At 46.6% G+C, this 13,159-nt stretch overlaps 1 long non-coding RNA gene across 1 annotated transcript in view; it reads right to left on the bottom strand.

Annotated features, from left to right (window-relative positions):
• LOC307212095 overlaps positions 1 to 13,159 on the bottom strand; it is an 81,854-nt gene that overhangs the window by 15,487 nt on the left and 53,208 nt on the right. Inside the window, exon 2 of the long non-coding RNA XR_013836819.1 lies at positions 7,884 to 8,024. This is a non-coding gene — a long non-coding RNA (uncharacterized lncRNA). The remainder of the gene's footprint in view (positions 1 to 7,883; positions 8,025 to 13,159) is intronic.

The following is a 13,159-nucleotide window of genomic DNA, read 5'->3' as shown; positions in this document are numbered from 1 at the left end:
TCCCGGACTTCAAGCAGACGGGCTGGAGTCAGATATAGTCGGTTAGGACCAATGCCTAAGCCAATACCACTCATCACCTGTAACCAATAAAGTTGTGGCTTTATTTAGCCCATTAATCTTAATAATTGTGTCATGTGTCATCATTTCAACCTGGGGGGGGGGGGGCAGTTAGGAACTTGCCACGCAACTCTCCAACAGTTTGACTTCACTCTTGAGGGCATACTCTTCCATTGTCTCCCGAGACAGATGGATGCCAACAACCGAGACAGATCACTGACCCATGTAGCTCAGGATTGTCTACATTGACTTGGAGTGATCCTCTAAGACTTCAGATAGGGTTCTCTCCCAACCCTTACCTGAAGATGCCGAGGATTAACTTGGGACCTTTTGCATGCAAAGCACATGTTCCACCACTGAGCTACCACCAAAGTGATGGAAGAGGCATCACTCAAGAGTTGGTGTGTCCTGCTAAGATCACACTGTTTCAGCCCATACCGAAAGGTGGAATTCCTACCTGCAAACATCCCAGAAGTCACGTTCTTGCTCCTGCATGATAAATCTTGCCAACATTACTTAATACTAGCTGCCTTTTATGACTGTGGATGCTATCATAGTGGGGGCCTCTTCCAGAGTAACCCAGTTTAACAGAGCAAAAATAGAGCAACGTACGGTAAGTGAATTGTTTGTTGCGCAACTGTGAATTTATCAGCCCTTTTGCCCATACATGCTCAAGATGCACCCTGGGATTGTAAAGCCTCCAGATCGCGGAACCTCTACAGGTAGCTGTGAGATCGCTGTCATGCCATCACATTTGCCTGCAGAGATTTCTCAGTCTGTGACTTGGATCCAAGCTTGCGAGGTCACGAGGCCAGTCCTTCTATTCATACATCATCATCATCATCAATTTATTTATAGCCCGCCCCTCTGGCTGGGTTTCCCCAGCCACTCTGGGCGGCTCCTAACAGAATATGAAAAACACAATAAAACATCAAACATTAACAAATTCCCTCAACAGGGCTGCCTTCAGATGTCTTCTAAAAGTCAGATCGTTGTTCATTTGCTTGACATCTGATGGGAGGGTGTTCCACACGGAGGGCGCCACTACCAAGAAGGCCCTCTGCCTGGTTCCCTGCAACTTCATTTTTTGCAGGGAGGGAACCGCCAGAAGGCCCTCAGAGCTCTCCGGCCTGGACGACAATAATGGAGATGCTCCTTCAGGTATACCGGGCCGAGGCTGTTTAGGGCTTTAAAGGTCAGCACCAAGACTTTGAATTGTGCTTGGAAATGGACTGGGAGCCAATGTAGGTCTTTCAGGACTGGTGTGATATGGTCTCAGTGGCCACTCCCAGACACCAGTTTAGCTGCCACATTCTGGATTAGTTGTAGTTTCCGGGTCACCTTCAAAGGTAGCTCCACTTAGAGCGTGTTGCAGTAGTCCAAGTGGGAGATAACCAGAGAATGCACCACTCTGGTGAGACAGTCCGCGGGCAGGTAGGGTCTCAGCGTGCGTACCAGATGGAGCTGGTAGACAGGTGCCCTGGGCACAGAATTGACCTGCACCTCCATGGACAGCTGTGAGTCCAAAATGACTCCCAGGTTACGCACCAGGTCCTTCAGGGGCACAGTTACCTCACTCAGGACCAGGGAGTCCTGCCTTGTTGCTTCAATGGCTCTCGTGAGATCTTGAGATGGCCTGTTTGGGCCATCCCCAGAGATGCAACCCCAAGAACGCAGGTGGGGATGACCAGAGAGCTGCAATATCCATGGCGGAATGTTTTTTGCTCCAGGAACTCAGAATATCCTAACTATTCTGACTCCCTCACCCAGGATCATTCTGCACCATCCTGTTGGATATTTCTGCTATATCTAACCTGTCAGGGAACTGCCATCGGAACAGGGAAGGGAGGCAGAGGGGCAGCTTGGTTACAGGGAACCTCCGAAAATCTTGCAAAGCAATTCCTATTCCTGTGGTGGGGAAAGCCACATCACCAGTGGGGAAGAGGGGAAGGGACCAGAAGATGCTGCTGGGAGCCCCAGTGCCATACCTCATCAGTCTGATGGTGGGGAAAGCCGGCCAGGAGGGAAGCATGCCTCTTTCGTCGCCCACCTTGTGCAGAGGTGTAAAATGCAAAGGAAGGAAGGAAAAGGCTGGGGCTGACTAAGCTCTTATGTTGGGGGAGGACCCGGAAACGACCACTCCCAGATCCTGCTAGCGATTGAGGCAGACATGAACTTGTGGTTCTGCACTGTAAATAGTTTTGCACCTAATTAAAACCTGTAAAAGACAGGTCGGAGTCCTGACTGGTTACTCATGAGCAACCACCTAATTATGAAAAGGCCCTAAGTAACCAATGTTAAGCTGGTGTCCATTCTATTAAATCAGTGCTTCTCAAAGGCTGAGGTGTGCCACACTGGTGGGGCAGGAAAGAATGACCAGCATGGCAGAAAAACTCAAGGACAATCAAAGAACATTTAAACATAGCATAGTATAATATTAAAACAATTGGGTTTTTTTTTCATTTGCGGAATACGAATAGATATATTTTCAAAATGTGAGCAAATGATACTGAGGACAACCCTGCTTGTGTTTTCCAACATATTTCTTATCAATAAAAAAAATCCAAGAGCAATTTTGTTTTGATTTGTTCTGGCCTGGAGAAAAAAATGTTCGAGAACCACTGTATTATAAATGGGATATTTATGCATCTACAGGAAAAGGGCTGTTTTCACGATGCTAACTTGTAGAGTTATCTGCTGCGGGAGGTGCAGGGAACACCCCCCTTGAAAAAGACAAAACCCAGTGAGAACGAACAGGGGCCTATTTGTGCGGCTGACTATTAGTTCACAATGATCTTCCACAATGGCTATTCGGCAACAGCTGGCCCACGTCTCCTGTGGACAAAGCCTTGGTGGGGCCGGAGACCCCCTACGGATGAACCGTAACCGTTGCCCGGGCAACAGTTAACCAGCACGTGTTTCATTGTTCCTAACTGTTTCCCCCAAGATATTTACAGGTGGCAGGGGATTCCCCTTTCCGAAAGAGGGGTCGCAACCTTGCGAACTTTCAGATGTTTAAACAAATTGGGGGACAAAAAAAGAGTTTCCCCCCTTTTCAAGTGGATTAAGCAAATCTTATTAGAGATCATTTAGGAGGCAGATGCAAGTCACAGCGTGAGCTCTTTCGCTTGCTTTAAAAAAAATATATTATAAAAAAAGTATTCAGCGCAATTTGCCAGGACACTCTCATCAAATGGGGGTGGGGGGGTAGAATCATAGAATTGTACAGTTGGAAGGGACACCAGGGTGTCATCCAGTTCAACCCTCTGCAATGCACAAGACTAGGATAGTTCGTGTCAAGGGGTTTTCTCAACAGAACTGAATTTCTGGGCAAACTGATATCCAGAATTTGATATATGAACATTGCAATCTCGTGAATGTCTACTCAGGAGAATCACTCACAGGTAGGATTGAAGCTGTAGGCTGTGAACATTTCTGTTGAGATCACACATGTTTTCTGATTCAAATGCATTCCTCCCTTTGATAGAATACCACTTTCTTTTCTATCGATTTCCAGTTATGTGTGCATGTATATACAGTGGTACCTCGGGTTAAGAACTTAATTCGTTCTGGAGGTCCGGTCTTAACCTGAAACTGTTCTTAACCTGAGGTACCACTTTAGCTAATGGGGCCTCACGTCGCCACCATGTGATTTCTGTTCTCATCCTAAAGCAAAGTTCTTAACCCGAGGTACTATTTCTGGGTTAGTGGAGTCTGTAACTTGAAGCGTCTGTAACCTGAAGCGTTTGTAACCCGAGGTACCACTGTATTTAAAAGATTCCTAACTGCCTTTTGGCTGAAACTTTCAAGGCATCTCTCTGGGCTATACAGAAGGGTGAGGGGAAGCTTCACAACATAAGTCACATTAAAAAGCAAGCCTTTCAGTCACAAAAAAAAAGTAGCCAAAGCAAACCCGTAAATTTTAAAAGCAGCAATAAAGGTTGAAACCAGAAAGGGCAAAATTGAAACAAACCTTTAAAGGCCTAGGAGAGGGGGAGGAGGAGCCTTTACCTGATGCCAAAAGGAAAACAAGCCAAATGATCTTGGAACAAGTAGTGCACAACTCAAGGGTGCCACCACTGAAAAGGCCCCGTCTTTGATTGCCAACAACTGTACCTCTGAAGGTGGGGGGACTTCCATGGCAGGCCAGGTAATAAGCAAAGTTGGTAATAAGCAAAGTTGTGCAAATGCCAGGGCCAACAGGCCCCACTGTGGCTGACACTAGCACCCCAGGGTTGTTCCTTTTGTCAACAAAACATTTCTTAGGAGATCGAATCTGGTAGGTAAAGGTAAAGGGTCGCCTGACCATGAGGTCCAGTCGTGACCGACTCTGGGGTTGCGGCGCTCATCTCGCTTTATTGGCTGAGGGAGCCGGCATTTGTCCGCAGACAGCATCCGGGTCATGTGGCCAGCATGACTTAGCCACTTCTGGCGAACCAGAGCAGTGCACGGAAACGCCGTTTACCTTCCCGCCGGAGCGGTACCTATTTATCTACTTGCACTTTGACGTGCTTTCGAACTGCTAGGTTGGCAGGAGCAGGGACCGGACAACGGGAGCTCACCCCGTTGCAGGGATTCGAACCGCCAACCTTCTGATCGGTAAGTCGGCCAGTCAATAAAGCTGGGTGTATTTTACTTCTTTTTTAAACCCAATAGAAAAAAAGAAGGCAAATCTAAAATGTTGTCACTGCTTGATGGAAGCAGCCAATAATTTCTCCTCCTGATAGCAAATTCAGGGGGCGAGTACCCACAGGAATGGGTACATCAAGAAACAGGAGGGATATATTGGCATGCTGCAGTTGGCAGGCACCCTAAGCCTTGCAAAGTACAAAGCAAACTAAAAATCTACCCCCCACAATGGCCCAATGATGGGGACTGAGCGTGCCCAGTAGCTCAGGAATGTCGGGTATCGCTTGGAAAAGAGAAATGGGAAGGGGGGCAACCTGTCGGGAAACTTTGTGGCCTCAAAATCAAGCAGTGAGGGCTGTTTGTTGCTGCCATATTTCTTTCTGGGAAAGTTGCACTCTTATTATAGAGGAATCGAAGAAAGGCAGGAGAAAAATTCAGAGAGTAATGGAATGAGCGTAGCACTCCCCCTGCTGTCTGTAAGCAGCAATTCACCGACACTCGCATTGAATTGGTTTTAATTCTACTGTTGTTTCACAAGATTGCAACCTATCCTGGGAACTTACGATGGACTGGACATTTTCATAAGGCCATTTTCTTGTTTTAGTTGGTTGGGTGTCCCTCTTTTCCTTACCCAGACCTTTGGGTTATAGGGACATTCTAATGGTTGTTCTCGGAGCTGTTTAATTTTTTTGATTCTGATTTATGCTGGAGTACTTAATTTTAATGGACGCAGGTGGCGCTGTGGGTTAAACCACAGAGCCCAGGGCTTGCCGATCAGAAGGTCGGCGGTTCGAATCCCCGTGATGGGTTGAGCTTCCGTTGCTCGGTCCCTGCTCCTGCCAACCTAGCAGTTCGAAAGCACGTCAAAGTGCAAATAGATAAATAGGTACCGCTCCGGCGGGAAGGTAAACAGCGTTTCTGTGCGCTGCTCTGGTTCACCAGAAGTGGCTTAGTCATGCTGGCCACATGACCCGGAAGCTGTACGCCGGCTCGCTTGGCCAATAAAGTGAGATGAGCACCACAACCCCAGAGTCGGCCATGACTGGACCTAATCGACAGGGGTATCTTTACCTTACTTAATTTTAAATTATTATTTTTTGATTCTGTAATTTTTTGCACATTGCTATATTCTCCACTCTGAAATATTCAGTGAAGAGTGGGCTATACAGACTATATTATTAAAAATGAGGGGTGCAGGCACACTGAGGGGGCACCCAATGTTGTGGGTGCCCAGCGTTTGTGTGTGGAGCTTTTTGGAGGGCGTAATAGACCCCATTGGCCTCTTCCCACCATGTGGGCTGTGGAATATTGAGAGGCCATTTCTGCCACAACAATATTTTCTGGGGGAGTTACACTTGGAGCCATGCCTAGCCTCATCTCTCCCTTACCTTACAACAGTGGTGTCCAAACTTTTTTCAAAGAGGGCCAGATTTGATGAAGTGAAGGGCTGTGAGGGCCGACCAAAGGGCCAACCATGATTTTACCCCAAAGTTGTTGAGGTTCTTTTTTAAGGATTTTGCCCAAGAAATAAACGGCCACAGGGGCTGGATTAAACCGATTAGGCCCCCCGAAACGGACTTTGGACATGCCTGCCTTACAAGAAATAATGTGTATATTGGGGCAGGATCCAATCCTCTTACACATTGTAATGAAAGAAGCATGCGGGTGGCGCTGTGGTCTAAACCACAGAGCCTTGTGCTTGCCGATCAGAAGGTCGGCGGTTCAAATCCCCGTGACGGGGTGAGCTCCTGTTGCTCAGTCCCTGCTCCTGCCCACCTAGCAGTTTGAAAGCATGTCAAAGTGCAAGTAGATAAATAGGTACCACTCTGGTGGGAAGGTAAACGGTGTTTCCGTGTGCCGCTATGGTTTGCCAGAAGCAGCTTAGTCATGCTGGCCACATGACCCGGAAAAACTGTCTGCGGACAAACACCGGCTCCCTCGGCCAGTAAAGCGAGATGAGCGCCGCAACTCCAGAGTCGTCCGTGACTGGACTTAATGGTCAGGGGTCCCTTCACCTTTACTTTTTTTTACAATTTTACAGTATGAGGGATTTCTTATGGAAGGGATATAGATAGGGGTGCAGAGGGAAGCAGGAAGTTCTTGGGTATTATTTTTTAAAAACTTAGAGCGTCTTCAGACTGGACATACTGGAACGATAAGTTTGTATAATTAAAGTAGATTCAAGGACTCCCTTGCTGCAACAGATCTACTTTAACAGAGAACTGAGTTTTGCGATGGGGAAGACCCACACAAATGTATGGGCTGAATGAATATAATATAGAAGATGAATGAACACCTTGCAAGCAAATCAGGATGAATGGAGAATGAATGCTCATTTGGCATATAGGTAAAGGGTAAAGGGGCCCCTGACCATTAGGTCCAGTCGTGACCGACACTGGGGTTGTGGCGCTCATCTCGCTTTACTGTCCGAGGGAGCCGGCGTACATCTTCCGGGTCATGTGGCCAGCATGACTAAGCCACTTCTGGCGAACCAGAGCAGTACACGGAAATGTTGTTTACCTTCCCGCCAGAGCGGTACCTATTTATCTACTTGCACTTTTGACTTGCTTTTGAACTGCTAGGTTGGCAGGAGCAGGGACCGAGCAACGGGAGCGCACCCCGTCGCGGGGATTCAAACGGTCGACCTTCTGATCGGCAAGTCCTAGGCTCTGTGGTTTAACCCACAGCGCCACCCACATCCCTATTTGCCATATAACTGCCCCCTAAACAAATGTTCAAAAAGACCAGATATGATCTAGACTCTGGCATAAGCTTTATGCAAGCAAATCAAGGATGAATGCACAACAGATCGTCCAGACATTATACAGTACAATTTCTGCAAATAAAGAATAATATAAACAGCAACAAAACATGTTCCCTGCCTTGAGGATTTTATTTATTTACACTATCTTTCAAAAAAAGCGCACCTGCTCACAATTTTTTTACTGTTTGAAAATGCAAATAAAACTAATCCATTTGAAATAGAAATAAACAACCTCAGCTAAATTAATCAAAACGAACATTTCTAATTACACAAGTATCTCCACCAATCCCCAAACATCCAAATAAATAGCAGAATTCCCCCCCGCCCCCCCGTCTACCAATGAAGAATTAATACAGACCTCACGGAGGAGAGCGTTCCACAACTCTGGGGCCACAACAGATAAAGTCTTGCCCCAGTTAGATGATAACATTACCTTGGTAAAGGAAGGAACTTAGATTAGGGTCTCACTTGTAGATCCTAAAAGCCCCGGGAGATTATAGGAGAGAAAGTTCTCCTTGAGATCCAGGCTGTTCCAGGCTTTGACTGTCAAAAGCTGCATCTTCTTAATTTAGTCCTGGAAACAAGCAAGTAAAAAAATAAAATAAAAATGCAGCAATTTTACAATAGTGCCCAAGTTGCAATCAATGCAAGAGCCCTCATCCCCAGTCCTCAATATGTATATATATGTATATATATAAAAACCTTCCCAAAATTTTAATGGGAGGGCAGAGGGCATTGAAAGGCACCAAGGGGATGTCTAAGGGCACTGTGGTGCCCATGGGCACCACATTGGGGACCTCATGTGTAGACAGTACTTAGCTAGGAGGATCAATGGTTTGATTCCGTTTAAGGCAGCTTTCTGTGCTGCACAGACACTTTTTAATTTGAAATGTGTTGTATACCTGTATCTTTATCTACCGTATTTTTCGCTCTATAGGACGCACTTTTCCCCTCCAAAAATTGAGGGGAAATGTGTGTTTGTCCTATGGAGCGAATGCAGGCTCCTTGGCTTCAGCGATAGCAATGCTAAGCCTCCGAAGCGCAGAGGGAGCACTCCCTCCGTGCTCCAAAGGCTTCGCGTTGCTTTCGCTGAAGCCTGGAGAGCGAGAGTGGTCGGTGCGCACTGCCCCCTCTCACTCTCCAGGATTCAGGGATAGCTGCTTGCAGCCCCCTGGCAGGGAGAGGTTGCATGGGGCTGAAGAGGAGGCCAAAACAGCCAGCGGGATCCATCCCACTGGCTGCCTTGACTTGTGACATAGCCGCGCGCAACTCCTCCGGCAGGGAGAGGTTGCGTGCAGCCTGTACACTGCTCTTTGGGGCTGGGGGGGAAATAAGATTTTTTTTCTTGATTTCCCCCCCTAAAAACTAGGTGCGCCCTATGGTCCGGTGCACCCTATGGAGCGAAAAATACGGTTTATAGCTATATATCTATACAGTGGACGCTTGGGTTGTGAACATGATCCGTGCGGGAGGATCTATTGCTAAGGGTGGATTTGACCCCACACCTCCCAACTCACTGGCTATTTAACCACTTCACGACATTGTTTGTTATCTAGTATTTGTTGTTGTTTAGTCGTTTAGTCGTGTCCGACTCTTCGTGACCCCATGGACCAGAGAACGCCAGGCACTCCTGTCCTCCACTGCCCCCCGCAGCTTGGTCAGACTCATGCTGGTAACCTCGAAAACACTATCCAACCATCTCGTCCTCTGTCGCCCCCTTCTCCTTGTGCCCTCCATCTTTCCCAACATCAGGGTCTTCTCCAGGGAGTCTTCTCTTCTCATGAGGTGGCCAAAGTACTGGAGCCTCAGCTTCACAATCTGTCCTTCCAGTGAGCACTCAGGGCTGATTTCCTTCAGAATGGAGAGGTTTGATCTTCTTGCAGTCCATGGGACTCTCAAGAGTCTCCTCCAGCACTATAATTCAAAAGCATCAATTCTTCGGCGATCAGCCTTCTTTATGGTCCAGCTCTCACTTCCATACATCACTACTGGGAAAACCATAGCTTTAACTATACAGACCTTTTAACTATGATTCTATGAAAAATACTACTGCAAACGGGGATTCCAGTATTATTTATTTTTGTGTAGCCGAAGCCATTACAAAACAAAACGAGACACATATGACAGAATAAAACACATTATACAAAGTAATTATGAAAACCATAATTCAAAAGCATCAATTCTTCGGCGATCAGCCTTCTTTATGGTCCAGCTCTCACTTCCATACATCACTACTGGGAAAACCATAGCTTTAACTATACGGACCTTTGTTGGCAAGGTGATGTCTCTACTTCTCAAGATGCTGTCTAGGCCTGTCATTGCCCTTCTCCCAAGAAGCAGGCGTCTTTTAATTTCGTGGCTGCTGTCACCATCTGCAGTGATCATGGAGCCCAAGAAAGTAAAATCTCTCACTGCCTCCATTGGAGAGCCAGTGTGGTGTAGTGGTTAAGAGCGACAGACTTGTAATCTGGGGAACCGGGTTCACGTCTCCGCTCCTCCACATGCAGCTGCTGGGTGACCTTGGGCCAGTCACACTTCTCTGAAGTCTCTCAGCCCCACTCACCTCACAGAGTGTTTGTTGTGGGGGAGGAAGGGAAAGGAGAATGTTAGCCGCTTTGAGACTCCTTCGGGTAGTGATAAAGCGGGATATCAAATCCAAACTCTTCTCTTCTTCTTCTTCATTTCTTCCCCTTCTATTTGCCAGGAGGTGATGGGACCAGTAGCCATGATCTTCGTTTTTTTGATGTTGAGCTTCAGACCATATTTTGCACTCTCCTCTTTCACCCTCAATAAAAGGTTCTTTAATTCCTCCTCACTTTCTGCCATCAAGGTTGTGTCATCTGCATATCTGAGGTTGTTGATATTTCTTCCGGCAATCTTAATTCCGGCTAGGGATTCATCCAGCCCAGCCTTTCGCATGATGAATTCTGCATATAAGTTAAATAAGCAGGGAGACAAAATGCAGCCTTGTCGTACTCCTTTCCCAATTTTGAACCAGTCAGTTGTTCCATATCCAGTTCTAACTGTAGCTTCTTGTCCCACATAGAGATTTCTCAGGAGATAGATGAGGTGATCAGGCACCCCCATTTCTTTAAGAACTTGCCATAGTTTGCCATGGTCGACACAGTCAAAGGCTTTTGCATAGTCAATGAAGCAGAAGTAAATGTCTTTCTGGAACTCTCTAGCTTTCTCCATAATCCAGCGCATGTTTGCAATTTGGTCTCTGGTTCCTCTGCCTCTTCTGAATCCAGCTTGCACTTCTGGGAGTTCTCGGTCCACATACTGCTTGAGCCTTCCTTGTAGAATTTTAAGCATAACCTTGCTAGCGTGAGAAATTAGTGCAATTGTGCGATAGTTGGAGCATTCTTTGGCACTGCCCTTCTTTGGGATTGGGATGTAGACTGATCTTCTCCAATCTTCTGGCCACTGCTGAGTTTTCCAAACTTGCTGGCATATTGAGTGTAGCACCTTAACAGCATCATCTTTTAAAATTTTAAATAGTTCAGCTGGAATACCATCACTTCCACTGGCCTTGTTATTTGCAGTGCTTTCTAAGGCCCATTTGACTTCACTCTCCAGGATGTCTGGCTCAAGGTCAGCAACCACACTACCTGGGGTATATGAGACATCCGTTTCTTTCTGGTATAATTCCTCTGTGTATTCTTGCCACCTCTTCTTGATGTCTTCTGCTTCTGTTAGGTCCTTTCCACTTTTGTCCTTTATTATGGAAATCTTTGTACGAAATGTTCCTTTCATATCTCCAATTTTCTTGAACAGATCTCTGGTTCTTCCCATTCTATTGCTTTCCTCTATTTCTTTGCATTGCTTGTTTAAGAAGGTCTTCTTGTCTCTCCTTGCTATTCTTTGGAAATCTGCATTCAATTTCCTGTATGTTTCACGATCTCCCTTGCATTTTGCTTGCCTTCTCTCCCCCGCTATCTGTAAGGCCTCATTGGACAGCCACTTTGCTTTCTTGCATTTCCTTTTCATTGGGATGGTTTTCGTTGCTGCCTCCTGTATAATGTTACGAGCCTCCATCCATAGTTCTTCAGGCACTCTGTCCACCAAATCTAAATCCTTAAACCTGTTCCTCACTTCCACTGTGTATTCATAAGGGATTTGACTTAGATTGTATCTTACCGGCCCAGTGGTTTTTCCTACTTTCTTCAGTTTAAGCTTGAATTTTGCTATAAGAAGCTGATGATCTGAGCCACAGTCAGCTCCAGGTCTTGTTTTTGCTGACTGTATAGAGCTTCTCCATCTTTGGCTGCAGAGAATATAATCAATCTGATTTTGATGCTGCCCATCTGGTGATGTCCATGTGTAGAGTCATCTCTTGTGTTGTTGGAAAAGCGTGTTTGTGATGACCAGCTTGTTCTCTTGACAGAACTCTATTAGCCTTTGCCCTGCTTCGTTTTGATCTCCAAGGCCAAACTTGCCAGTTGTTCCTTTTATCTCTTGACTCCCTACTTTAGCATTCCAATCCCCTATCTAGTATTAGCATTATTTAAATTCGCAACCCGCAGCATTTGCAACCCACACCGCCACATCTGCACACATGTGGGTCGCGATTCGGCGCTTCTGCGCAAAGTGCAATTTAGTGTTTTTGCACATGCGCGAGCGCTGAATCCCGGAAGTAACCCATTCTTGTACTTCCGGGTTTTGGCGCATTCGTAACCCGAAAACGCAGAACCTGAAGCGTCTGTAAGCCGAGGTATGGCTGTATATCCATATCTCCATCTCATCTATATCTGTAGATCTATATATATAATGTATCTCATTCTTGTATCCTTATCTCCTTCAAGGCGGGGCTGGAGGCACCCGTAGGTGGAGCAATGAATGCAAATTTCACCTTTGCACAGTACATGCACTCACACACAACCCCCTCTGTCCTTTTGCAGAGACATGATCAGAACTCTAGGACACATTCCATCCGGGAGGGAGGGAAGCCACAGGATCGGAAGCAGGGCCAGTGATTGGTGTAGCCTGGGAAGAGGGAGCGTACCAGAAAGAGAGGCTAGAGGGCCACATTGGGCTCCGGGGTCTGAGGTTCCCCACCTCTGCTATTAAGATCTGCCAGCTGCTCAAAGGCATCGCTGAGACAACTTGTATGTTCTATCTCTGCTGCTGAGTTGCTATCTGTGGTCCTGAAACCCATGCATTAGTCCCTCTCTAAGGTGGTGATTTTGTCTCACCTCGCCTTCCTATCTCTCTAGAAACCTGGGACTACTGACTTCCCTCTTTCAATATTTGCATCCTGCTTTTCCAACAGCAAAGGGGATGTGGGTGGCGCTGTGGGTTAAACCACAGAGCCTAGGACTTGCCGATCAGAAGGTTGGCGGTTCAAATCCCTGCGATGGGGTGAGCTCCCGTTACTCAGTTCCTGCTCCTGCCAACCTAGCAGTTCGAAAGCACGTCAAAGTGCAAGTAGATAAATAGGTACTGCTCTGGCGGGAAGGTAAACGGCGTTTCTGTACGCTGTACAGTAAAGCGAGATGAGCACCGCAACCCCAGAGTCGGCCACGACTGGACCTAATGGTCAGGGGTCCCTTTACCTTTCCTTTCCAATAGCAATGTTGAGCTCAAAGTGGCTCACAATAACCTTAAAAATAAGTAAGCATCACAGTCACTACAATCGTACCAAAAATGCAGTAGCAGAAAAAGATAAGGCAGAAAACATATTCTTCGCATGATTAATACAATGTACAG

Source organism: Podarcis cretensis (genome assembly GCF_951804945.1).
Source record: "Podarcis cretensis genome assembly, chromosome: 3".
NCBI classification, from domain to species: domain Eukaryota; kingdom Metazoa; phylum Chordata; class Lepidosauria; order Squamata; family Lacertidae; genus Podarcis; species Podarcis cretensis.
This window is presented reverse-complemented; position numbering and strand designations above follow the sequence as displayed.